This window comes from Zootoca vivipara, chromosome 16 (assembly GCF_963506605.1).
Source record: "Zootoca vivipara chromosome 16, rZooViv1.1, whole genome shotgun sequence".
NCBI lineage: Eukaryota > Metazoa > Chordata > Lepidosauria > Squamata > Lacertidae > Zootoca > Zootoca vivipara.
The window spans coordinates 36,787,910-36,813,674 of record NC_083291.1 but is presented as its reverse complement, the minus strand read 5'-3'; the positions used below and the strand labels follow the sequence as shown (position 1 = coordinate 36,813,674).

The following is a 25,765-nucleotide window of genomic DNA, read 5'->3' as shown; positions in this document are numbered from 1 at the left end:
TGAGGTGCACACACATGTGAGAACCAGACTTTGATGACTGGCAAATGAATGCATGAACTGACATAACTAATACTATTGCATGTGTAGTGAGATAACATGGAACAGTCTCCGGTGTTGTATTTGTGACAGACCATTCACACATGTAGATAGTCTTTGGATTTCGTACATCGAGTGATGAGCCTGCATATGTGTGAACCAGGCCAAAATTAATTTTCATAGTGTGTGCATAATTGTACCAAGAAACCAGTAGTTATCAGTTGTCACAGCCATGCGGCTGTATATTTGACTTAATCTTTGTGTTGTGTGCAAATGTGTCTTTGTCAATCACCCTTGCCTGACTGTTCCTCATTATCACATTGAAAGTGCAAAGTCGCTTTCATTCTCACAACAAACAGTAGCGGTTTCATTTCTTTTATTTTCTTTCTAAAAAGAGCTTCTTCAAGCCTGCCTGCAAGCAAACAACTTTTCAATTCAGAAGCCCCGGTTTATCAGCAGATGATCCCTAAGCATTCTGCACATGTTCAGATGCACTATTGTCATTTTGTCCTCTTTTCTCCCCGTCCAGTATTCAAAGTAGCTTCTGGGGCTCAAATTGAAGCACACTGTTTAGTATAGCTTATTATTCCATTCCCATTTTTTCGGATGGAGAAAGGCGAGATTGAGTGACATCAATCCACTGAGAGAGGTCTGGAAAGCGGGTGGTCTCCCAGATCTACGGAACAATCAGTAAATCAATTATTTACTTGCAGGTAAAAAAAATTGTAGGATCGGGACGAAGGAGTACTTGATATCGGCTTGGATCTTGTCCTTTGTTTTAAATGCCAGTGGGCAACGAAGTCAAAACATATGCATATACAGAGACCCCTTTCCCCTCCTCACCTGGTAATCGCAACCTACGTCTTCTCTCTCTCAGCACCCCAAACACACACACCTGAGATTATAAACGGCAGGGTCCTCCGGGATTAAGAGGGCGTGGAGTGGCTTCCAAGGAGGAGGACCCTCCCCCTTCCCAGTCACATACACGCAGCAGGGATGTTCAGATCTGTGTCTCCAGCGCCCGAAGGGTTAAAGCAGACAGCAGGAGAATAAGGCGCGCACACGCGCGCACATACACACACACCCCGACACACACACACACACACACCGTACGCCGGAGTGTGCAGCCAACAGCCACCCTGCACGACAGCCGGCCTCTGCGTGTCTGTGTTTGTGTGAAAGTGGGAGACGCGCGCACGCGCCACCGGGAAAGAAGGATGACCCGCCAGGGGCCGGACGCGAGGAGGTAAACAAACAATAAGACACCTCCCCCCCCCGCATTCCCGCCCGCGGTGTTGTCCGCCTCCCCCGCCCCATTTCGCCCGCCTGTTCGGAACCTCAGAAAGGGTGAATTCCCCCCCCCCCGGACGGAGATTACCCGACCCCCTTGTCAATGGGGCGGAAGAAAGCTGGCTTCGCCGGCTGGAGATGGGGTCGGTGCTGGGAGTGAAGACCCCGGCCACACACGCACACACGCACACACCTTTCCTTCGCCTTCCCAAGACCTGGCTTGTTTACACGGCTAAAAGAAAAAGCCCAACCCGGATCAAGAGGGAATCCACATTGTCGGTTAGGAAATGGTAAGCATTCAGGGAGATGGGCAATTGAGGAGGGGGACCTCTCATATATATGTGTGTGTGTGAATACTGTATATATATTTGGAGTCTCCATTGTAGTTCCCTATCCACCCACCTTAAAAGTTTACAGGGGGTGGGTGGCAAAACCGATCACCCATCTATTTCAGGGTAGGAGGTGGAATATTGTGGGGAGGGGGAGAGTGCCTTGGCTGTGGGCCAATCCTCCACCAGTGTGTTGGGGGGGCTGGGAAGAGGGGGAGGAGATGACAACAACACAAAGGGGCAGGATTGTGACCGGAAGACTTTGTGCTCCATAGGAAAACGTTAGCTCTGATCCAAGGGTTTTGTGTGTTGTGCATGTGTAGGGGCGTGGGGGGGGGGGAGACAAGGGATGGGAAATCACAGCTTTATTTAGATTTAAAGTCCACCCGTTTCCTACGTTTCAAGGCAGATAACCACATGCATGTGCCTTGTTTCTCTCAGCTACCCTGCAAGGCAGCGTAATGGTAAGCATTGCTCCCATTTTACAGATCGTAAATTAGCAAGGAGAGACAGGGGCTTGCCCAGCACCAGTACCAAGGCTTGTGGCAGGGCTGGGTTTCGAGGCCACAGCTCTGTTCGATGGCTCTAATGCAGCCCCGGGTGTAGGAACTGTGGCAATGGGTAAGGACAGCAGACAGAAGATCTGGTAGACCCTGGCAGGCCTGTCTAGACCACTTCCCACTCCTATGCAGGAGAATCTGTGTGAGTTGGTGGGGGGTATGATTAAGTATCAGCTGCTATATATGGCAATGTTGGTAGGGGGCATGCAGCGGAAGCCTTTCTCCCCACCTCTGGAGAGTCAACAGAGGGCAGAAACCTCATTAGATGGACAAATGACATTTGAGTGATACCTGTATATGGACACTGTAACCTTTTCCCCTCCTCTAGTCAGGAAATGGCTGTGATTTGGTGTGGGCTAGTGCATTCCTGGCATAATAACCCCTCCCTGTGCAGGAGAAGTGTCTGAACCTTGAGTGTTTGGCTGAAGGATCGCTGCATAAACAGCTCCTCTCCGCAGCCACCCCAGAAATAGAAGCCTTTCAGTCTTGGAGAAAGAAACCCCTTGAATACACAGTTGCTCAGCCTTAGCCAGAGAGGTGGCTGCATCACTCTGGCAAGACAAACTCGCATTTCCCATTTGTTTCGGTCTTTGGTGCTGTTTGGGAAGATACAATCCCCTTGTGAATTAACCTGATGCCGAGACCAAAACCACCCTCTGTAGTAACCAGGGCTGACGCCGATCGCGGCAGGAACACACCCACCCATCTCATATCACACTGCGAATTAGCCACAGGGACCGGTTAAATATTGAATGAGTGAAACAGGGCAGATAGCGGAATGAAAGGAGACCCAACCTGATCAGGGGCAAAGCCTGCGGGAGACAGCGGGTCAAAAGCTCAGCAGTGCGTGGAGGGGTGCCTGAGAATTGGGACCCCTGTTTTTTGGAAGTAACACAAACAGCAGGAGTAAATGAAGTCTAGGAAGACCAAGCCTGTACATGGTGGAACTTCTGGGTCCTGTTCCCAACTGCAAAGCAATTGCTGGCCTAGTGCAGGGAGACTGGGAGCAGCTCTGCGGCAGGCTGACCTAGTTTAATTTACCGGGCTGGTGGTGAATCCCATCCACTCCTCTCCCCCACCCCCCACCCCCACTAAAACCAGTGGAAGAATCAATGGGATTTTTCTGTAACTAGAAAGCAGACACCGGAGGGGTAGATGTGCTAATCTACTCCATCAAAGATAACCAGGAGGCATGAAGCTCAAAGGGGTACAAATTTATTGTGGCCTTACTTGAGCCCACTTTCATCGGGTGCAAACATCATCTAATAACTTAACCAGCGACTGGGGGCCAGGCCTGGGAACTGAGAGAGCGCTGGATCAAAGGAGAAGCAAGCCAGAACTCCTAGATTTGAATGTGTGCACCAGGTGTGCACCCTGGATCAAATTTGGATCAGGACCCACAAGTCAGTCCAGATTCCCACCTCCAATGGGTGGGGTGGGGAGAACACAAATTTGGTCCAAGGCAGATCAGCTGCTTCTGTGTCGCTTCCTGGGCTGTTCCATTCCTCCAGGGAAGCCAGGGAGGAAGGAAGCACTCGGTGAATTGCCTAGCTACTATCTGATGTTGTTACCATTGGGAGGGAAGAGTTGCAAGTTTGGGACTGGGGTCCACTAGGTGGGAATTGTAGAGCAAGTGGCCTGCAGCATCTAAAACCAAGGGGAACAGGAAGTGCAGGAACAGGAAAAACTGATTATACAGTGAAGAAAGCTTCGGCTTTGGTGGGGGGGGGAAGAGAGTGGATAGCATATTTCAGAGGAGTTTATTCCCCCCACAGATACAATTTCCAGCCCCCTCAAACTACAGTTCACAGTATTATTTGGGGGAAAGTTATGTGTTTTTAATGTGTGGTGCGTATGCAGCCAAGACTGAGAAGGAAACAATAGTTTTGTTTTAGTTGACTGTATGCACGCACCCGTGGGAGCCTTTTTGGCTGGAGAGCAGGGTAAAAACCGTGTGTGTGTGTGTGTGTGTGTGTGTGTGTGTGTGTGTGTGTGTCTTTGAAGCTCAGAGGTAATAGTTTTCACAAGCCCTGATGCAAGGTGCAGTCCAGACCTCCACTGTGTGCGGTACATTCCACGCCCTGAGTGCTTTCCTTTTAAGCTGGACTTTTTACGTTTGCGATCCACATTCCTTCATTCCCCTCCTCAGGGTGGGTCCAGGTCCCAGGAGAAAGGAATCTGGGCCCTGGGAAGGGAAAGGAGACCTGTTGTAGAGGATTAGAACAGGAAGAAGAGAGTGCCCTAGACTTCTGCTGTGTTGTGTGCGGACAGTGCCTGAAAGGATTTAGAGAGTTAAGCCCTCCAAATGCAAGGCGGGGAGCTTTGAGGGGCCCCCTTGTCTCCTGATGGGAAGGGCCATTAGTGGGAAGGAGCAGGGAGAATTATTCGTCCACAGTCCCTCCCTGGTCTCCCCCTTTCCCCCCCTTTCTAAGCCGATTTAAAGTCAGGTGACAGCTTCTTCCCCTGCAAACTTTCTAATCCCAACTTCAATGGAAGAGGAAGGAGTGGGAGGCAGACAGATGAGTGGGAACCAGAGAAAGCACTTAGTGGTCTAATCCCCATGCTCCCCCCCCCAACAGACCCCAAATCCTGGCTTCCACCCTCTCGGCCAAAATCACCTAGACCCACTAAAAGAGGGACAAATGTTTCCCTCTATGGAAGCCTGTGGGCAACTGGCTGGGCACTTTTGAGAGCAGAATGCAGGACTAGATGTTCTCAGTTTTTAGGTCATTATGGAGGCCCAGATTCTTTCTTCTCCTGGGTTTCCTCCCTCCCTGGTTGGAAGTGCTTCATTGGAAAATAATGGAATCAGTTCACGGGGTAGGAAAGGATGGGTATACTGTAGCTCCGTGGGGCCTCGTCTTTATGATAGGAGGGTGGCTGTAACATACCCTCCAACATTTCTCTGATGAAAACAGGGACATCCATCACCCGTTCTTTACTTCTGGAAAAAAAAGGTGCCAGTGCTGTGTAACCTTTGAGTAATCCCAGGGAAAAAAACCCACTGATAATAATTTTATTATTTATACCCCTGGGTTTCCCTAGCCACTCTGGGCAGCTTCCGGCATATATAAAAACATGTCAAAACATTAAACATTTAAAAACTTCCTTCAGGTGTCTTCTAAAGGTTGTATAGTTACTTAGGTCCCTGGCTCGGGGGTTGCATAACTCCATACCCTCCAACATTTCTCCGGTGAAAATAGGGACGTCCTAGGGGAAATTGGGACATTCCGGGATCAAATCAGAAGCCGGGATGGCTTCTGTAAATCAGGGACTGTCCCTGGGAAATAGGGACACTCGGAGGGTCTGGTGTGATGGGGGCCTAATTTTCCGTCAAGTCAAGTCTGAAGTTAGAGCGAAACCCTCTCTCTCCCACTTTCTTTCTGGCTCAGCAATTCTCTTTCTGTGGGAGGGCGTTACTAACAGGCAAATACCAATACAGGCAGAATAAAATGTATTCTCGGAGGGAGGGGAGATCAGATAGAAAGGAGAGGCTGGTGGTATTTTTCAAAAATAAAATAAAATAAACCTACCCTTGTGGCCTCATGAGCCGCCACAACTGAGTCTCAGGGGCTGTGTGTACACACCGTGCATTTAAAACACATTTTTCTCCCCAAAGAATACTGGGAACTGTAGTTTGTTATGGGTGCTGAGCATTGCAGCACTGCAAGGCGTAAACTACAGTTCTCAGAATTATTTGAGGGGAGAAATGTATGGTGCGTACGCAGCTGATCTAAGCCTTGGGAGATCTGCTGGCAACCCTAGGGAACCCTCGTTTCATTTCCACAGCCCCCCCTCCTACCCCCAAAACACATTTCTTGTCATGAAGCATTGACCTCTAGACTCTTCTGGAAGTTATTTTGCCTGCTCCTGGCTGAATGTGAGAGCCAGTGAACCTTGTGCTGGCACAAAAAAACTGCGTCGTCATCAATTAAAGTGCAATTATTGGATCAATATCCATGTGCAGGTATGTTTTATTTTAGTAAAACTAAACTGCAAGTATTATTTGCAGGGTTCCCTGATATGCCCTCTGTGGGACGGAGGTTGGATCCGATAACCATGACGTTATTTTCTTTATGGTTTCTTTGTTTTGTACATTTATTGCCCTTCAGCAAAGTGTTCTCAGGGTGGTTTCTACCGGTAGCAAAATAAAATAGCAATAAAATCGATACGAAGTTGAACACAAATAATCACCACCAAGACCCAGAAATTAAAAGCAGCTGATCGAAACAGTTTAAAACCCACACCTTAAAGTCCTCGGAGAACAAAAATATATTTGGTTGGCACTGAAAATATAGGAAGGTTGGCATCCTGATTGGGGAGGGAATTATAGAATTGGGGCGTCATTTCTGAGAAGGCCCTTTGCCCTCTCATCACTCAGCTCAGCTCGGGCATCCAGTGCTTTTTTTTTCTGGGGGGGGGTGCAGGGTTACGCATACCCCTAAACATTTTGTGAATCTTTGTAGTTTTGTCCATTTACAGTATTTATTTTTCCCCACTTGAACTATAAAATGGTGATTTTCTTGAGTCAAAATGAGAGTACCCGGCCCTAAACATTTTTTTTAAAAAAAGCACTGGGGGCACCTAAAGGAGAGCCTGCACTAATGGCTGTTGCATTCCACTACAAATACAGTTTCTCGGACCAGCCTTCTCTTCTAAACAAACAGGCATAACCATCCAAAACACAGGCAGGAAAATATAATGTTTGTTTCAGCAGAACATGTCTTCGTGTTCAAGGTACCAGATTCTGGAGCTAAAGAATGAAGATGGGCCGTCCGCTGTATGCTCTTGCAAGAAGCATCCAATTGTGTTGGGATCAGAATACTGGGGAAACTGGCAAGTCAGTTTTTACTGTTCTTTCAGAACGGCAATACCTTTTGAACAGCTAGTAGTTTTAAAATATTGCAAGCGAACAGTTTGCTTCTCTTTGGCCCATAAATACAAGGCTGGATAATGCTGCTGTAATTGAACATTGCGAACATTGCAAAATAAAAAATTCCTTCAGTAGCACCTTAAAGACCAACTAAGTTTTTATTTTGGTTTGAGCTTTTGTGTGCATGCACACTTCTTCAGATACTTCTTCTTCTTCAGTATCTGAAGAAGTGTGCATGCACATGAAAGCTCATACCAAAATAAAAACTTAGTTCTTTAAGGAGGAAGGATTTTTTTTATTTTGCTCTGACTCAGACCAACACGGCTACCTACCTGTAATTGCGAACATTGGTTAACTGGGAGATGACCATACATTTAGTGATGTGTCTATACCACACTGGGCATTTTGTGTGTGTTGTAAAGTCACCTTAATTATAATGTGTATGCATATTAAATCAGATTATCATGGTGATTAATAATAACAGCAATACTAACAATGATAAGTGGGCACGTAGATTGTAACTGTTACTTGTGGCGGACCAGAATGTCTGATGGTCAGAGCACTTTATTTAAAGCATATAATGAAGTATAATGACACAACAATTGGTTCAGAGGGGTTAACTACAGCCATAGTACATAGTCGGTGGAGCTAATTCCTGTTTTGTTGTGGACACGTGTCTTCAGCCATGGATGACACACAAAGTCTTAATTACCTACATTCCCCGCTTGCAAGGAAGTATAACCTTGCAGACCTTCTAATTAATTATCCACACACTTTCCCAGAGTCAATTTGCATTGAGACAAAAGACCTCCTGATTACATTTGTTGACATGGGCTAGAATAGCAAAAGGGATGTATGAAGGATCCAAGCTTCCAATGGTCGGTTGCTACTGGGATTAGCTCAGAATGGAGAGCAGAGTCCTTGCCATCAGCCATTGGAAAGAATTTCTCCCAGGAGAAAAATCCTCTGAGTGGTAATCATGTGTAGAGATGGATGTGATTCCTGGCAGTCCAGAGGCACAACCACATGTGAGTCAGGCAGGTCGTAATCTGGTTGTCACTGTCTGAGGCCAAGGCAGACCGGAAAGCAGGTTGCAAGCCACGCGATTGTAGTTTAATGTTTCTCAATTTTTCCACACTGAAGAACAAGGGGCTTGTTAACTGTGGACCTCCAGATGTTAACCACAGGTTAGCCACCCCACCCTTACTTTGTCTCTAAAACCACTGTGGCTCCTTGTGTTACCGCAACTGCTGAATCAGGACGTTTTTGCTGAGCATTGGTGGTACCCAAGTCTCGTGGCTGCCAGCAGGCAGCAGCTGCTTCTGCCCCAATATTACAGTGAATATGTTTGTGGATGGGCAGCCTTAGTTGAAGCCTGCCTTTAAGATGCATTTAGCGAGTGTGTGTGGCAGCTGCTTTTGGGATCGATGCCACAACACTAAGATAAACCACCGCGACAATCTCCCTGATACGAGATATAGTGTATAAACTTATAACTGGTGAGGACTTTTCCAAAATATTTATCAGGTATAAAACTCCCAAACCAAAATCAAACGAAGAAACTTAAATGCTTATAAAATAAGCTATAAATCAATTCACCTAACGAGGGGCCGGCTATTTTCTCGTTTCATTGGAGGAGCTATCTTCCTCAGAGGGAAAAGATTAGAGATTAGGTTTTATCTTATTGTTTAAATAATATCAAAAAGAGCCAAACTCTCCACTGCAATTATGCCAAACTTTAACAAAGACTAAATCAAACTGAGCAGTCTGGGAATTACCCCAAAAAAGGCTAAAGTTATTTCTATGTGAGGTTCGACAACCTACAAAGGTATTTAATGAAAAAGAAATTCTATTCTTGCAAGATTGAAACACAGGCTGTCTCCTGTTTTATACCTGATAAGTATTTTGGAATAGTTCTTGTTGTGTATTGAGTCAAAGGATTTTATATCTGTATTATTATTGTCTGTATTTGCATTAGGATAAAGTAACTGCCTTTTGGTTCCAGAGGGTACAGCTACTATTGGTTCATTTAAGCTGCTGTATTTGGATCCTCTGTCTTATTGGTTTCCTCCAAAAGGCAGCACTGTGATTGCTTGATATTGTTCCCTCCAAAATGTATCCCTTCCTAGCTAGTCCCCTGTCCCTATAAATGTAGCTTTCCTCTCCTCAGTCTTCAGTCTTGTTCACTTTAATAAAGAGCTGTTACTAGAGAACTGTCTCCAGCATGTTATGTCAAGAGAGCTGAAATCACAAACCCCACGTCACAACAACTGGCGACGAAGGTGGGATCCGGAATGCTGAGGAGCGGTTAAACACAGCCCTGCCTCAGAGTCCGGATTGCAGCTTAGAACAAGACTCACTGGCCAGCTGAGAAGACGACCCTGCCCGCTAGGACAATGGAGAGTCCAAGGGTATTGGAGCCCTTCCAGCCATCAGAGCCCCACACATGGGAAGACTACGTCGAACGCTTCGAGTTCTTTGCAGTGGCTCAAGGGATCACCGATGCCAGCAAAAGAAGGGCCACATTCCTGAGCTACTGTGGGCCCGAGACCTTCAAGCTGGCCAAGGCATTACTTGCTCCAGCGAAGCTGAGTGAGACATCTCTCAAAGATATTCTTGCCTGCCTAACAAGCCACTTGGCGCCTACTGAGACCAAGATGGCCCGGCGGATGGAGTTCCATAAGAGGCAGCAGCGTGCTGGGGAGTCTGTATCCACATTTCTGGCTGAACTCCGGAAGCTCGCTCAGCACTGCGGCTTCCAAAATCTGGAAGAGACTCTCCTGGATCGGTTTATTGGTGGTCTGAGCAGCAAGAAAGCCAGAAGACGCATCGTGGCTAAAGAAGAGGTTACCCTTGCTTCAGCCTTGAAGGAGGCCACCGCCACGGAGAATTATGAAAGAGAGGAGCTTGATGCCAGTCGCAAGGCCACTAAGCCACAGATAGAAGTTGCGCATGCCATGGACGAGCTAGAGGCTACTCCGAGCCAGAGCCCAGTCCGTGGGGTCGAGTTGGTGCGTCAGGCCTGCACAGTGCACAAAGATCGCCGAGGCAGTTGCCCAGGTTGTGGCGGAAACCATGAGCGGAAGAGTTGTCGTTTCAGGGATGCTATGTGCCGGACGTGCGGAAAGACGGGTCACATCGCCAGGGTCTGTAGATCGGCGGCGTCGGGAGCAACAGGAGCACCTAGACTGGAGCATCGCAGACCGCCCACAGCAACTCGTTTTCTAAAGGACTGCCACTACGTAACGGAGATCAACGGGAGGGCCGTGCAGTTTCCAGCGCAAGGCAAGGCACACGTCAAGGTGAAGATTGAGGGTCAGCAGTGCGACATGGAGGTGGACTCCGGATCCGCATTCACCATCGTGTCGGACCAGACCGCGAAGACATTCTTCCCCAGGGGTAAGTTGCGCCCTCTGGAGCCCTTCCCGGCAACCTTGCAGTCGTACTCAGCAGGCCGCATCCATGTTATGGGAATGTGTGCCGTGAGAGTACAGTTCCGGGACAAACAGGCTGTACTTATAAGTTTATACACTATATCTCGTATCAGGGAGATTGTCACGGTGGTTTATCTTAGTGTTGTGGTTTCCCCAGCCACTCTGGGCGGCTTCCAAGAAAAGATTAAAAATACATTAAAACACCAGCCATTAATAACTTCCCCAAACAGGGCTGCCTTCTAAACGTCAGATACTTTATTTCCTTGACATCTGGTGGGAGGGCGTTCCACAGGGAGGGCGCCACTACCGAGAAGGCCCTCTCTCTGCCTGGTTCCCTGTCACTTCGTTTCTCGCAGGGAGGGAACCGCCAGAAGGCCCTCCCCTTGCTGCTGGACTCCGGCTGTCATCATCCCTGATCGTGCTGGTGGGGGGCTGGGGGCCAGTTACAGCTGAAGGGCTTGCATTCACAATGGCACCGGCAGACTGCATTTTCCAGAGAAGGTGGAGAGAGATGGCGGGTTCTAGAAGCTGCTTATCCTTGATGCAGCCTCCTCTGAGGTTAGGAGTTGGAGATTTATGACCGCGATCCCTCACCAGGTGCCTGTTGGTTCCCGTTATTGACCAAAGGAGGGGGAGCCGGCGTGGGAGGATCCGGAGAAGCTTTGTTCACTTGCCTGCAGCCAGCAAAGCAAGTTTCCTGTGGCAGGAAACCCCAAGCACCGCAAGTGCACTGGGAAGAGAATTAGCCAGGAAAGGTTTATTTCACATGATTCCTTTTCCGGCTTGGGGAAAGAAAAAGAAAAAGAAAAAAGAAAGAACCCAAATAACTCCAGAGCTGAACTGATTTCATTTGTTTCTTTTCCCACCCGTCACGCAAAGTAAGAAAGAAAAGGGTGGGGATAGGAGTGACCCCTGCCATTGTGATTCCCCATGTTAAAAGGAAAATAAAAAACGGGCAAGGCGGCCTTTTTTCTGTTTATTGCTTTGCTTTAATGAACTCTCTGGAAAAAAGGAATCAGCGTTATGTCAGAGAAAGCAAAGAGGGTGTGAGCAGCTGTATATTATAAATATTAAGATTCTCCTTTTAATATAGTGCAATCAATTGTACACAGTGATCCAGAGTTTCCATACATACGAAAATGTCTGGTTCCAGAAACCTTACAGTTTGACGGCGGGAGAGGCAATCAGGGTAGGGTTGCCATATTTCAAAAAGTAAAATTCTTTTTTTTTTAAGGAAACCACCAAAATTATTTAACCCCCCCCCCCAAATTAGTGATTTTAAGCTTTTGGAGCCATTTTTACACCCGAAAACCAGGACATAAGGGAAATAAATAAGTGAATGGGGAGAAAGGGTGGGAAGGAGAGTCAACAATATCAAGCCATAAATACGACAAAATGGCCATTATATACTGCATATTGAGGCTTGGCTATTTCTGTTATCAATAGAGACTTGTCTGTGTGGGAAAGCTAAATAGGTGATGGGCTTGCTGTTCTGTTTTCTGCTGGGAATATTTCTGATAGACTGGAGATGAGTACAAGGAAGAGTTTAGCAGGGCAGGCCACGTTATAGATCAGGGCCCAATAGACCTGATCAATGGGCACTTTTCTGCTGCAAGAAATAAGACAATCACTAGGGGGCACTGCTGTGTCATTAAGGACAGTTTCCTCTTCCAACATCTCCCTTGCCCCCCCCCCCAAACCCAACAACAGTCACTTGCAGAGGGTCTGTTTTTGGTGGCGAGAGAAAGCATTGCAGGTATGGAGGAAAACAGCCCAGGCTTCCGGTGAATAATTGCTGGTTTTGTATTTCCAAACAAGATTCTTCACTTGGTTCTCTGCCTCAAAATACCTCTGCTTAACCCAGTTATAGATCTGTGTTAGCACAAGGCACAGCACCAACGCAACTTCTTAAATCCAAACCCCTCCGTGAAATCTTGGAGAGCTGCTGCCAGTCAGTGTGGACAAGGCTGAGCTAGATGGACCAAAAGCCTGACTCAGGCTGGGCACACACATTACCGCTTCCTCTGGCTCCAGCATGCGTTCTCGCTGCTGCTGTTTGAAGCCAAGTGTGCACGCCGTTTACCGTGAGGGTGTACATTTCAAGCAGCCACTGCCCATGCGCAGAGGACAGCTTCAGTGAATTTGGTGCAGGGAAACACATCGGGTAATGGGCATTGGGCAAAGGCCTCTCCATCGCCTCTTTGATGTGAACAGCAGCATAAAAAAGCTTTCCACTTTCAATGTGGGAGGAAAATTCCCCTTCTGCCGCGAATGTGCACATAGCCTCAGTAGAAACCCCTTTCATATGTCCCCATAACGATTGACCCACCCACGGCGAGTGGGTCTGCTTCCTCCCTTTGCCCTGATGGGGCTCAGACTCTCATCTCCTGTTTTGCAACTCCTCTCTGTAGCAAGGCACAGTAGGAGGCAGCTGTTGGGGTGTGTCTGTCCTTCTTTTATGTCCTGGCTGCTTGTCAAAAGAGCCTCTCTCTTCCTTGGTGTGTCTTGAACCCTTCTGCCAGGAGGGCTGTGAGGTCTCTCTGCAGACCTGCTGCCCAGGGAGCGATGTGGGCGGGGAGTTGCGTGAGCTCCTCTTTGTTTCCCTATACTTGTGCTGTGCTCCAGAGTGGTGACTGCCAGGAGCAGATCATGATTCGAACCCTTGCCTGCAGAACTTTGAGTAGTGGGTTCGTTGCAGGCTGGGGGTGCTGGATTGGGAACAGTGTGTGTGTTAAGGCCATGTCCCCTTTGTGAATTCAGTTGCCCTGTCTTTCCGTATGCGAGTGGCATATGAGCTTCTTCAGCACCACCCCTGACTACAGTGGTACCTTGGTTCTCAAACGCCTTGGTACCCAAACACTGCAAACCAGGAAGTAAGTGTTCCGGTTTGTGAACTTTTTTCGGAAGCTGAACATGCTCCGTTTTGAGTGCCACACTTCCGTTTTGAGTGTTGCGCTGAGGTCTGTCCTTGCTATTTATTTTGCCTTTTTGTTTTTGCGGCTCTTTTTTCTTCTTTTTGTGACAGTTCAGCTACTGATTGATTGATTGTGTGACTGCAGTACAGTACAATGGTTGCCTCTGGCTTACATCACCCTCGGCTTGCGACCGGCGCAAACCCAGAAGTACTGGAATGGGTTACTTCTGGGTTTTCACAATTTGTGCACGCACAGAAACGCTAAATCGCACCTCGCACGTGCACAGACGCGGCGCTTTGGGTTGCAGCATTTTCTGGTTGTGGCGGGGCCTCAGGAACTGATCCCCGTCGTAACCCGATGTTCCACTGTACATTGTTTACTGCTTTCATTTTATGGATTTTATGGATCAGGTCTCATTAGATAGTAAAAGTCATGTTAAATGGCTGTTTTTGGGGTTGCTTTTGAAAGTCTGGAACAGATTAATCCATTTTGTATTACTTTCTATGGGAAAGCGCACCTTGGCTTTGGAATGCTTTGGTTTTTCGAACGGATTTCCGGAATGGATTAAGTTTGAGAACCACTGTACAGGGGTGATTCTGGAGACACTGCACATGTCTTCAGAGCAAAGCAGTGGCATATCTCTCTCTCACCCCTGACACAAATGTTCTGTTTAGCATCCAGCCTGAAGAAGTGTTCAGTGTAAGTCAAAAGCTTGCTTGCCACATCAGAAACTTTGGTTGTTCCTAAGAAAGTCGTTACAGTATTTGCAGCCCATGCTAAAGAAGAGGATATAGAAGATCTGAGTTCCAGAATCAGACATTAGCAGACCTGCCTGTCCTGTGCTGTTCTTGGCTGTAAAAATATTGGCATCAGACTGGAAGCAATGTTCTGTTCTTTGGGATTGGGGAGTGACCGGTGGGAGTACATGGTTTCTGATTCTCTGTTCCCTGGCATTCTTTCACAATAGCAATGTGCTGGCATGTGAAATGTGCAATGCAGCAGGAACCACAGAGGTTTTTATCTCACTTCTCCCTGGTGTCCCATATCCAGAAGTACCTAAGGATGTTTTTGTTTTGTTTTTTAAATAATTATTATTCTATTATTATACTTTTTAAAAGCCAAAATCATTATACAGTCCAAGCTTGCTTGTCAAGTTGAAGTTGCTTAAGATCCTAGCCTGTACTTGTTTGTATAATATTCAATACTTCAGAAAGGTCTTAGATTTTTACAACTCCAAAAGATTATTTTGAAAGGAAATAAAAGCTATATTGTCCATGCACATTCCAGGAAATGGATTTCGTAAAACCCCACAAATAATTTGCTTACTTTCTGCTCAATCCTATTTACTTTTCAGACCAGCCAGCCCCGTTCTTTCCTCTGTGCATGCTACCCAGCCACACACAAAGGTTTTCATTCCCCAGTTCTTCTCCTCTCCTCATCCCAGGAGCTTCATCCACGGAGAGATCAAGGTAGCTACTGGAGAGGATGCAGTTTTGAACCATGAGCAACAGACTGAAGCTGGGAGGTAATTAAGGGTCTGCAGACTATGTTTCAGTCAACATTGCAAGGTTGTTGTTGTTTAGTCGTTTAGTCGTGTCCGACTCTTCGTGACCCCATGGACCATAGCATGCCAGGCACTCCTGTCTTGCACTGCCTCCCACAGTTTGGTCAAACTCATGTTCGTAGCTTCGAGAACACTGTCCAACCATCTCGTCCTCTGTCGTCCCCTTCTCCTAGTGGCCTCCATCTTTCCCAACATCAGGGTCTTTTCCAGGGAGTCTTCTCTTCTCATGAGGTGGCCAAAGTATTGGAGCCTCAGCTTCATGATCTGTCCTTCCAGTGGGCTGATTTCCTTAAGAATGGATAGATTTGATCTTCTTGCAGTCCATGGGACTCTCAAGAGTCTCCTCCAGCACCATAATTCAAAAGCATCGCAATTCTTCAGCGATCAGCCTTCTTTATGGTCCAGCTCTCACTTCCATACATCACTACTGGGAAAACCATAGCTTTAACTATACGGACCTTTGTCGGCAAGGTGATGTCTCTGCTTTTTAAGATGCTGTCTAGGTTTGTCATTGCTTTTCTCCCAAGAAGCAGGCGTCTTTTAATTTCGTGACTGCTGTCACCATCTGCAGTGATCAAGGAGCCCAAGAAAGTAAAATCTCTCACTGCCTCCATTTCTTCCCCTTCTATTTGCCAGGAGGTGATGGGACCAGTGGCCATGATCTTAGTTTTTTGATGTTGAACTTCAGACCATATTTTGCGCTCTCCTCTTTCATCCTCATTAAAAGGTTCTTTAATTCCTCCTAACTTTCTGCCATCAAGGTTGTGTCATCTGCATATCTGAGGTTGTTGATATTTCTTCCGGCAATCTTAATTCCGGCTTGGGATTCATCTAGTCCAGCCTTTCGCATGATGAATTCTGCATATAAGTTAAATAAGCAGGGAGACAATATACAACCTTGTCGTACTCCTTTTGCAAGGTAGGGTAGCTCAATAGCAGCAGCGTGTTGCAAAATATTTCAGGGAGTTTGGCAGGGCATCCTTTGGGCCATATTTTTTTTTGGGGGGGGAGTGAGGCTGCTAATGGATCAGAACTGAGAAAGGGATCATGATGCTGAATTGAAATTAGACGATAGATTGAACTCCCTCCTGCGGGGTAACTGCCTTAAAAAGTCTGGTGTGTTTTCTGCAGCCCTACCTGGCACTTGAGCTTGGGAATTTCTGCATGCAAGGCAGATGTTCTGCCCCGGAGATACAGCCCTTGGCCAAGCAGCTCCTGAGCTAAAAACAGCACCATTCATAACATGCTTTTAAGGCATTCACAGCCATAACTGGTAGCTGAGCCAAAGGATGGGCTTGCCCTGAAATTTATCTTGATTAATTGATCAATACGTCTTCCTAAAATTGCATCGCAGCCCTAGTAAGAATTACCGAGCACAAGATGTTCTTTGAATCCTTGAGCTGTGTTATATAAATTGTTAATAATAATATTTTTTAAAATAATAAAATAGCTGTATGCCCATGGTGTTGTTAATTCGAGTCAGCTCAAAAGCTTGATTTTCCTGGGAAGGTGGCAAGATGGAAATGGGCAGAGAGATGGTTCTTTTTTCTCGACAACTCTGTGGCTTTGGTTAGGCCGAGATGTAGTGATAGCCGAAACTCTCTTTCTCCCTCCCTCCCTCCCTCTTCTCGGTAACACACTTCACTGTGCAACAATCTGCTGTTGTAAGAATGTGGTAGGAACCGCAACCATATGTCCCTTGTTATACCAGTTCTTTTGAAATAAATGGCAGGTCTTTGTGAAAGGGGTCAGGCAACCACTAGATGGAGCGTGAAGCTGAAGGGAGAGGTTCGGGGCGGTCACTCTGGGGACGCTGTGGGGCCCTTTGGCTCACGCTCCCTGCTTCTACCTGCAGGGCAGGGAGCCAGGAATGTGCGGAATCTGATCTCATCCCAGGCTAAGACAAACACAGGGCAGCAGTACCGAGAGCTGGGCTGTACCACCCCCTGGGACAGAGCTAGAGGAGGGGGTGCTCAAGAGTTTGCGGAATGAAAAGGTGTCTGGATTCAAAGAGAATGCTTCAGGTGGTGCAGTTTATGTGCATATCTCACAAGCCTGTTAACACGTTTGACGTTTTATTATGTTTTTACAGGTGCTAGAAGCCGCCCACAGTAGCTGGGGAAACCCAGCCAGATGGGCGGGGTATAAATAATAAAATTATTATTAATTATTATTATGTTATCCAGGACCCAGGTGGCGCTGTGGTTAAACCACTGAGCCTAGGGCTTGCTGATCAGAAGGTCGGTGGTTCGAATCCCTGTGACGGGGTGAGCTCCTGTTGCTCGGTCCCAGCTCCTGCCAACCTAGCAGTTCGAAAGCACGTCAAAATGCAAGTAGATAAAAAGGAACCGCTATAGCGGGAAGGTAAACGGCGTTTCCATGTGCTGCTCTGGTTTGCCAGAAGCGGCTTTGTCATGCTGGCCACATGACCTGGAAGCTATACGCCGGCTCCCTCGGCCAATAATGCGAGATGAGCGCGCAACCCCAGAGTCGGTCACGACTGGACCTAATGGTCAGGGGTCCCTTTACCTTTACCTACCCACTGATTTATAGTCCATTGGTGCTTGGCCTAAGGTGAAAGAAGGGCTTTGATCTCAAGGCACCAAGTTCAAATCCCACCATTGCCATATATGGCTGGGAAAGACCCCTGTCTCGGAAATCAGGGGTGGGGGGCTGTTGCCAATGGTCTGATTTGGTATAAGGCAGATTCCTACATTCCTTTCCTATATGCTGATGCCACGTGTATGGTATCATTTTAAAATCTGTGTAAGTGGCCTGGCCCCCGCATGCAGCAGAAAGAAGTGGTAGAGTCCCAAGCAGCCTAGCCTAGCTTACAGGGGTGTTGTGAGGATAAAAAGGAAGCTGGGGTGGGGGGGAGGCAGGACTCATGAAATGCTTGGAGGAAAGGCAGGATGCGAAATTGATAAATGGGTATATTGGATTGCATTGTTGTGAGGGTGGCATTTTCAGCATAATCCTCTGGGTATACAAATTAATCTACCCTGCAAGCAAGTAGCACAACAGGGAGAAAGCTAGGCTGGAATCTCTGCCCTTGTTGTTGTTTAGTTGTTTAGTCGTGTCCGACTCTTCGTGACCCCATGGACCAGAGCATGCCAGGCACTCCTGTCTTGCACTGCCTCCCGCAGTTTGGTCAGACTCATGTCCGTAGCTTCGAGAACACTGTCCAACCATCTCGTCCTCTGTCGTCCCCTTCTCCTAGTGCCCTCAATCTTTCCCAACATCAGGGTCTTCTCCAGGGAGTCTTCTCTTCTCATGAGGTGGCCAAAGTATTGGAGCCTCAGCTTCAGGATCTGTCCTTCCAGTGAGCACTCAGGGCTGATTTCCTTCAGAATGGATAGGTTTGATCTTCTTGCAGTCCATGGGACTCTCAAGAGTCTCCTCCACCACCACAATTCAAAAGCATCAATTCTTCGGCAATCAGCCTTCTTTATGGTCCAGCTCTCACTTCCATACATCACTACTGGGAAAACCATAGCTTTAACTATACGGACCTTTGTCGGCAAGGTGATGTCTCTGCTTTTTAAGATGCTCTCAAGAGCAGGAGTCCCCATACTAAGGTTCGGGGGCCGGATGCGGCCCAATCACCTTCTAAATCCAGCCCGCGAATGGTCCGGGAATCAGCATGTTTTTACATGAGTAGAATGTGTCCTTTTATTTAAAATGCATCTCTGGGTTATTTGTGGGGCATAGGAATTCGTTCATATTTTTTCCCCAAATTATAGTCCGGCCCCCCACAAGGTCTGAGGGACAGTGGACCCTGCTGAAAAAGTTTGCTGCCCCCTGCTCAAGTGTCTCCTCCAGCAGGGCCAGCTCTAGGTAGACTCCCGGTGGTGCAGTGTGCCAGGGTGCTGGGCTGGTAGGCAGGGCGCTGCGCGACAAAGCCGCGCGGAAACCATGCTGCGCCCTGCGAGGGCGGGGGCGCCGGAGCGATCTCCGCCCCTCAGCGCCAGGGCGCCCGACCTGCTCGAGACTGCCCTGTCCTCCAGCACCATAATTCAAAAGCATCAATTCTTTGGCGATCAGCCTTCTTTATGGTCCAACTCTCACTTCCATACATTACTACTGGGAAAACCATAGCTTTAACTATACGGACCTTTGTAGGCAAGGTGATGTCTCTGCTTTTTAAGATGCTGTCTAGGTTTGTCATTGCTTTTCTCCCAAGAAGCAGGCGTCTTTTAATTTTGTGACTGTTGTCACCACCTGCAGTGATCATGGAACCCAAGAAAATAAAATCTCTCGCTGCCTCCATTTCATCCCTTTCTATTTGCCAGGAGGTGACGGGACCAGTGGCCATGATCTTAGTTTTTTTGATGTTGAGCTTCAGACCATATTTTGCGCTCTCCTCTTTCACTCTCATTAAGAGGTTCTTTAATTCCTCCTCACTTTCTACCCTTATTTGATGCCATTATTTCTGCAGGATTTTAAATAAATGCAACGGCACCATTCAAACACAACATTCTGGCCTTCAGAAATGGTGCAGCCCATTCCATTGCCACCTCCGTTCTTGCCCACGAGTAGACCAGGCCTACCCAGAACCAGAACCAAGTGGTAAAATTCTGGACTGGAATTCTCCAGACTGCAATGTGGGGTGTGGGTGCGCCTCCCCCCTGTTTTTCAGCACTTTTCCGTGTTAAAAACAGCAATACACAACTCCATGCATACAGGAAACCTCAGTATTTCCCTGTTTTGTTGGCAACTTTAAAGCTTCTTATTCATCTGGGAGAACAGTTACAGGTAGGTAGCCGTGTTGGTCTGAGTCGAAGCAAAATAAAAAAAAAATCCTTCAGTAGCACCTTAAAGACCAACTAAGTTTTTATTTTGGTATGAGCTTTCGTGTGCATGCACACTTCTTAGTTGGTCTTTAAGGTGCTACTGAAGGAATTTTTATTTTATTTTATCTGGGAGAACAGTGAACAGTGCATCCCCCCACCTCTGGTCTGAAATGGTCCAGTCCAGAATTCTACCTGTTGGTTCATCCTGCAAAACAGTTAAAGGGCTCTCACCTCCCAAGTTTCCTCCTTGAATCCAAATGGGTAGCACCTCATTTGGAGGTGTAAGCTGATGAAATCAGGAACTTTCCCCCCTCCAGGAATTATTCCTCAATGCGATTGTTGCAGGAGCATCTCTGAATACAGACATTAAATCAGTCCTGAGTCAGAACTGATCTGTGAACTCGTATTTTACGCAGTGTGAGATAAACAATGGCTAGGGTTGGGCAGTGGGCGTGCTGTGTGTGCGCTTAAGGGTTTGGGGAAGAGGGTTATTACTTAGCTTTTGCATTTATTAATGCTAGTTCCTTTCAGCTGTTGGACTACAACTCCCGTCAACAACTGCCAGGATGGGCAGTGGTCAGGAATGATGGGAGTTGTAGTCCATCAACATCTGGCGGACACCATGTCCACTAACCCCCCCCCCAGATTATTGAGCATGTCCCGTCCCCCGTCTCCATTCCCTGTGGAGGTGTTGGCCCCTCTGCTGCCCGCTCCTGGCGGGGGAGAGGAGCCTTAGTTGCGGTTGGCAAGTTGTCCTTCAAGGGTGCTTCTGAGCACGTGAAGAGCGTCCTTTTGGCCCACTAGGTGATCGGCAGGCCACCCGCCCACCCATGCCCATCTGGGGTGAAAGAAGAAGTGCTTCCCCACCTAAAGGATCTGCCGACCCCTCCCCTCCCCCTTTCCCAAATCCCCTCCCCCACTTGCCTGCCAGCCTCTGCGCTTGGCTAGCCCGCGGCAAGGCGAGGGTTAACAGGTGTGGCCCCTCCCCCCCGGCTGCCTTTGGCGGCGCCTTCTTCTTCTCCGCAGGCAGTTCGGGTTCGGCCAGCGCTGCCGCCGCCGTTGGTCCGTTTTGGGGAGCCGGTCTCCTCCCCAATTCGCCCCCGATCAGCCAAGGAAGGAGCGAGGTGAGGAGGGCGCGCTTCGGCAAGGCGGGGGCGCGCGTCGCGGGGGAGGCGGGCAGTTAGAGTCGCCCAAACTTCGGGAAAGTTTGCAGAAGTTTTTATTTGGGGGGGGGAGCGACGGGGCAGGAGGGCGATCCCAGCCGCTTCCGGGGGGTAGGGAACCCAACCCCCCCCCGACCTCTCTCGGGATGGAAGCTCCTGGTTAAAGCCCCACTTTTTCCTTTTTCGGCTTTGTTTCCTGATCTGCAAGCCGCCGGGCGGGGGTGTTGTTCGCTCCGGCCGGGGTTGGGGGCGCAGGGGGAGCCTAAATTGGGGGGGGGGGTTCTCGCACGAGGCTGGCCCCCGGAGCCTGATCCAAACTGACCCCCAGGCGAAGCGGCACGGGGGGGGCGCCTTGGGAACTTTGGAGAAGCTGCGGGTTTTTCCCACGAAGGTGCCGCTTCCAGGTGGGAGAGCGGATAGAGAGGGGTCGGCGCTGGAGGAGAAAGAGCGTGCTCAGATTTGCTCTGAGCTGAGCACGGGGCGAGAGGGTCCTTCCTTGAACCTCAAAAGTATTTGGCTTTGAAAGGAATCGGCCGCACCTTTCTGTCCTTAGAAAACGCAGCAGGAAAACTTGGGGGAAGGCGATGCTTCAGTCCTGTGTACATTGTTCCCCCCAGTGAAGTCCTACTGAAGTCAGTGGGGCAGAGTTACGAGTAGACGTGTGTCTTTTATAGGTGTGGAAGAGAAACCCAGGCAGATGGGATTATTATGTAAAACAAGTTCCAAACACTAATTACTTTGTTGTACATTAATTTTATGTATAGACTTGGCATGGCTTTGTGGCTGTAAGAGACTAACTATGAATCAAAGTCCTGGGTTTGAATCATGCATGCCTGTGCCATCAACTCACCAGGTGGCAAGCAGCTCTCTCCCAGCTTCAGCCCCCACCCGTCTTCTGCAGTATAGAGATAGAATCATAGAATTGTAGAGTTGGAAGGGACTGTGAGGATCATTTAGTCCAACCCCCCGCAATGCAGGCATCTTTCACTTTCAACGCAAAGCAACCCTGAGATTAAGAGTCTCTTGCTCTACCAACTGAGCTATCTGTGAGTAATAATGACGTCCACTTACTTTACAAAGTTGCTGTAAATATCACAAGGGTTTTTGAGCATGCAAAACCACTACATAAATGCCAGGGATAACTGCTGTGCTTCTGTACGATTCTGTGGGAAGACACTAGCCATCCCATTGCACAGGTGAGGAAAACTGAGGGCAAGAGAGATCCCGGTTTGTTCCAGACCCACTGAATGAGTTATTGGCTTAAACAGGGACTTGAACCCCAGGTTCATTGCCGACCCAATATGACCCAGTGAAGAGAGACAAATTACTGTACATGATGTCTTGCATGATTTGGTCTTCTTGCCACATGAGAAACACTGTGGTGTAAGTGGCTAGAATCTCAGGCTAAGACTGGGGAGACCCGGGTTCAAGTTCCCCCTCAGCAATGAAGCTTGCAGGGGGGCCTTGAGTGAACAGTTAAGCTGGCTAGAGTAAGGAGGGCTGTGGAATATAGAGGAAAAAATTGACATAGTGCTTCATTTCTGGCCATAGCGTTACTAGGACCTAAGGCTGCTTAGAAATCTCCTGCTTTAGCTCGAAATCCTCTTTCTCTGTAATGTGTGGTGGAGCCTGATTGTGGCACCCATGCTCAGAGGGTGCCCTGTCTGCTGTCTGCTTTGTGTGTTCAGGCCCAGGTATTGGGGAAAAAAAGTCCCGGGGCTGAGTCCTGGCTCAAACAAAGCTGTGACTGGAAGCCAGGATTCCTGGATGGTATATTTTGCTCTGGGAGATGATTCCGTGGTGGAAATTAATGCTTTTGGAGGCAAGATCTAGGGTGGAGGGGTTGCAGGAAATTGCTACCTTGCTGACTCTGGAATATACTTTTGGCCTGCCCATTTTGACTCTTGTCTGGGGATTAGGTGAACCTTTGCCTCAGGCAGGCAGCCAAGATGACGTGACCAGGTGTTGCAAGGATTTCCGGGGAAGGGCTCCACCTGCTGAACTCTGGCCATGCATCACAATCCCAGCTCATAAAATGCTGGGTTCTCTCCCTCCCTCCCCCCTCTCTTTCTCTTTCTCTTTCCCCGTCCTCCTCAAAACTACCTGGAATTTACCCCCCAGCTACTGTTCTCCTGGTTTCAACCTTGAATTGCTCTTTTGTTTTGAGAATAAGCCAGTGGTAAGAGTTTCAGATCCCTCCAGGCCTGGGTTCAGGCCGCCCCACCCCCCTTTGGCTTTATCCGTTTCCCCCATATGTAAAACAGGAATGATAGCAACTTTTACGGGACCATAAACAAGGATGAATTGGATGGGGGAAAGCCATACAGTCACCCAAGTGAGAAAATGTTGTTTAGTTGTATCCGACTCTTTGTGACCCCAGGCACTCCTGTCTTCCACTGCCTCCCGCAGTTTGGCCAGACTCATGTTGGTAGCTTCAAGAACACTGTCCAAGCATCTCATCCTCTTTCGTGCCCTCCATCTTCCCCAACATCAGGGTCTTTTCCAGGGAGTCTTCTCTTCTCATGAGGTGGCCAAAGTATTGGAGCCTCAGCTTCAGGATCTGTCCTTCCAGTGAGCACTCAGGGCTGATTTCCTTAAGAATGAAAAAATTCCTTCAGTAGCACCTTAAAGACCAACTAAGTTTTTATTTTGGTATGAGCTTTCATGTGCATGCACACTTCAGTCGAAGCAAAAATAAAAAAATCCCTTCAGTAGCACCTTAAAGACCAACTAAGTTTTTATTTTGGTATGAGCTTTCGTGAAGTGTGCATGCACATGAAAGCTCATACCAAAATAAAAACTTAGTTGGTCTTTAAGGTGCTACTGAAGGAATTTTTTTATTTTTGCTTCGACTCAGACCCACACGGCTACCTACCTGTTCCTTAAGAATGGATAGGTTTTATCTTCTTGCAGTCCATGGGACTCTCAAGAGTCTCCTCCAGCACCATAATTCAAGAGCATCAATTCCAACCCTGTGCCCCCTTTAGCACAGCATAGTTGAAGACTGATTATTCTATGCCCCTGCATCATGTGTGCAGAGGGCCTGGCGCTTAGACCGCAGGCTGGTAAGAAGCCCCAAATGCCCCCATTGCAGCCGCACATGAGAAAGTCAAGAGTCTTGAGCAGAGCAAAGAAGCGTGTTTTCACAGAGGCATTGGAAGCCGCCTCATAACTGAGCCACATTGATCGGTCCATGTGACTCAGTATTCTTGATACTGATGGGTAGCGACTCTCTAGCGGTTTGAGTCTTTCTCAGCCCTCCCCAGAGATGCCAGGGTTTGAACTGGGGACCATTTGCACACAAAGTGTGCCTGCTCTGCCCCTGAGTTCCGGCGCCCTCTGCTGCAGGACAGACGGCTTTGTGGGTGGAGGGACTCTCAGGTAAGGTGTGTGTGTGGGGGTCCACTAATGTGCTCTTTCTCAAAGCACCACAAAACTCTGAATCTACACTCTGAATTGTCCAGTTCTGGGCACCACAGTTCAAGAAGGATACTGACAAGCTGGAACGTGTCGAGAAGAGGGCAACGAAAATGGTCAAAGGCCTGGAAACGATGCCTTATGAGGAACGGCTTAGGGAGCTGGGCATGTTTAGCCTGGAGAAGAGAAGGTTAAGGGGTGATATGATAGCCATGTTCAAATATATAAAAGGATGTCATATAGAGGAGGGAGAAAGGTTGTTTTCTGCTGCTCCAGAGAAGCGGACACGGAGCAATGGATTCAAACTACAAGAAAAAAGATTCCACCTAAACATTAGGAAGAACTTCCTGACAGTAAGAGCTGTTCGGCAGTGGAATTTGCTACCAAGGAGTGTGGTGGAGTCGCCTTCTTTGGAGGTCTTTAAGCAGAGGCTTGACAGGCATATGTCAAGAATGCTTTGATGGTGTTTCCTGCTCGGCAGGGGGTTGGACTGGATGGCCCTTGTGGTCTCTTCCAACTCTATGATTCTATTATTCTATACACCAGGCTGTTACCTTGGACCCTCAGCAACGACCCCCCCCCCCGACATTTTATTTCAGGAGAAAATGTTCTGCAAAGTAATAGAATATGTGGGGAGCTGGTGTGCTGTCAGCACTCAGTTTGGGTTTCCTAGGCTCAGGTTTGCTTGTGGCTGTTGTTTTTTACCACAGGGTAGATGCAACAGCTCTGCCTTCTTCCGCCCCGTCTCACAGCAGATCCCTCCCTCATCCACTCCCTGGGAACAGGGAGCCTGCAGCAGTGGCTGGGAGGGGTAGGGAGAAAGGTGTTGACACTAAACAGTCATAGCAAAGGAATTGACTGCGGTAGTTCCAAGAGCCTAGGGCAGGGAAAGGGGAGAGGAGAGATTGGCAGAGCCTCCGATCTATGCCACGCGTCCCCTTCCCTTTCCCACGTTTGTCACGCTGGCGTGCAACGCGACTGATCTTCTCGTTGAGGCATAGAAGTGCGTGTGAATTTTGGCTCTGTGGATTCACATTTGGCAATGCTTGCTGTGTGTGTATGAGAGAGAAGGAGAATTGGGGGTGGGGGAAGTGATGAACGCATTAGAGGTTGTGGGACAAGGAAGAAGAATCTTTGGCACAAGTTACAGGTAGGTAGCCGTGTTGGTCTGAGTCGAAGCAAAATGAAAAAATTCTTTCAGTAGCACCGTAAAGACCAACTAAGTTTTTATTTTGGTATGAGCTTTCGTGTGCATGCACACTTCTTCAGATACACTTGAAACAGAAGAGTCAGACCCTTATGTATATAGAGAGGGTGGTGGGGGTGGGTGGGAATGGGTGATGGGCTGATGGGAGTGGTAAACCTGTAGATGGCTGTTAACGACTGCTGAT

The 25,765-nt window shown here is 48.2% G+C and overlaps 1 protein-coding gene across 6 annotated transcripts in view; it reads left to right on the top strand.

The window, feature by feature from the left end:
- The first annotated feature begins 1,116 nt into the window (after window positions 1-1,116).
- The window catches only part of CCDC120 (coiled-coil domain containing 120), a 39,379-nt gene continuing 14,730 nt past the window's right edge, over window positions 1,117-25,765 (top strand). For 2 of the 6 annotated variants that reach the window (XM_060268662.1, XM_035141104.2), the window contains exon 1: window positions 19,026-20,918. The gene's annotated coding sequence lies outside the window, so the exon portion shown is untranslated. The other 4 variants (XM_035141106.2, XM_035141105.2, XM_035141108.2 and 1 more) reach the window with 4 other exon arrangements.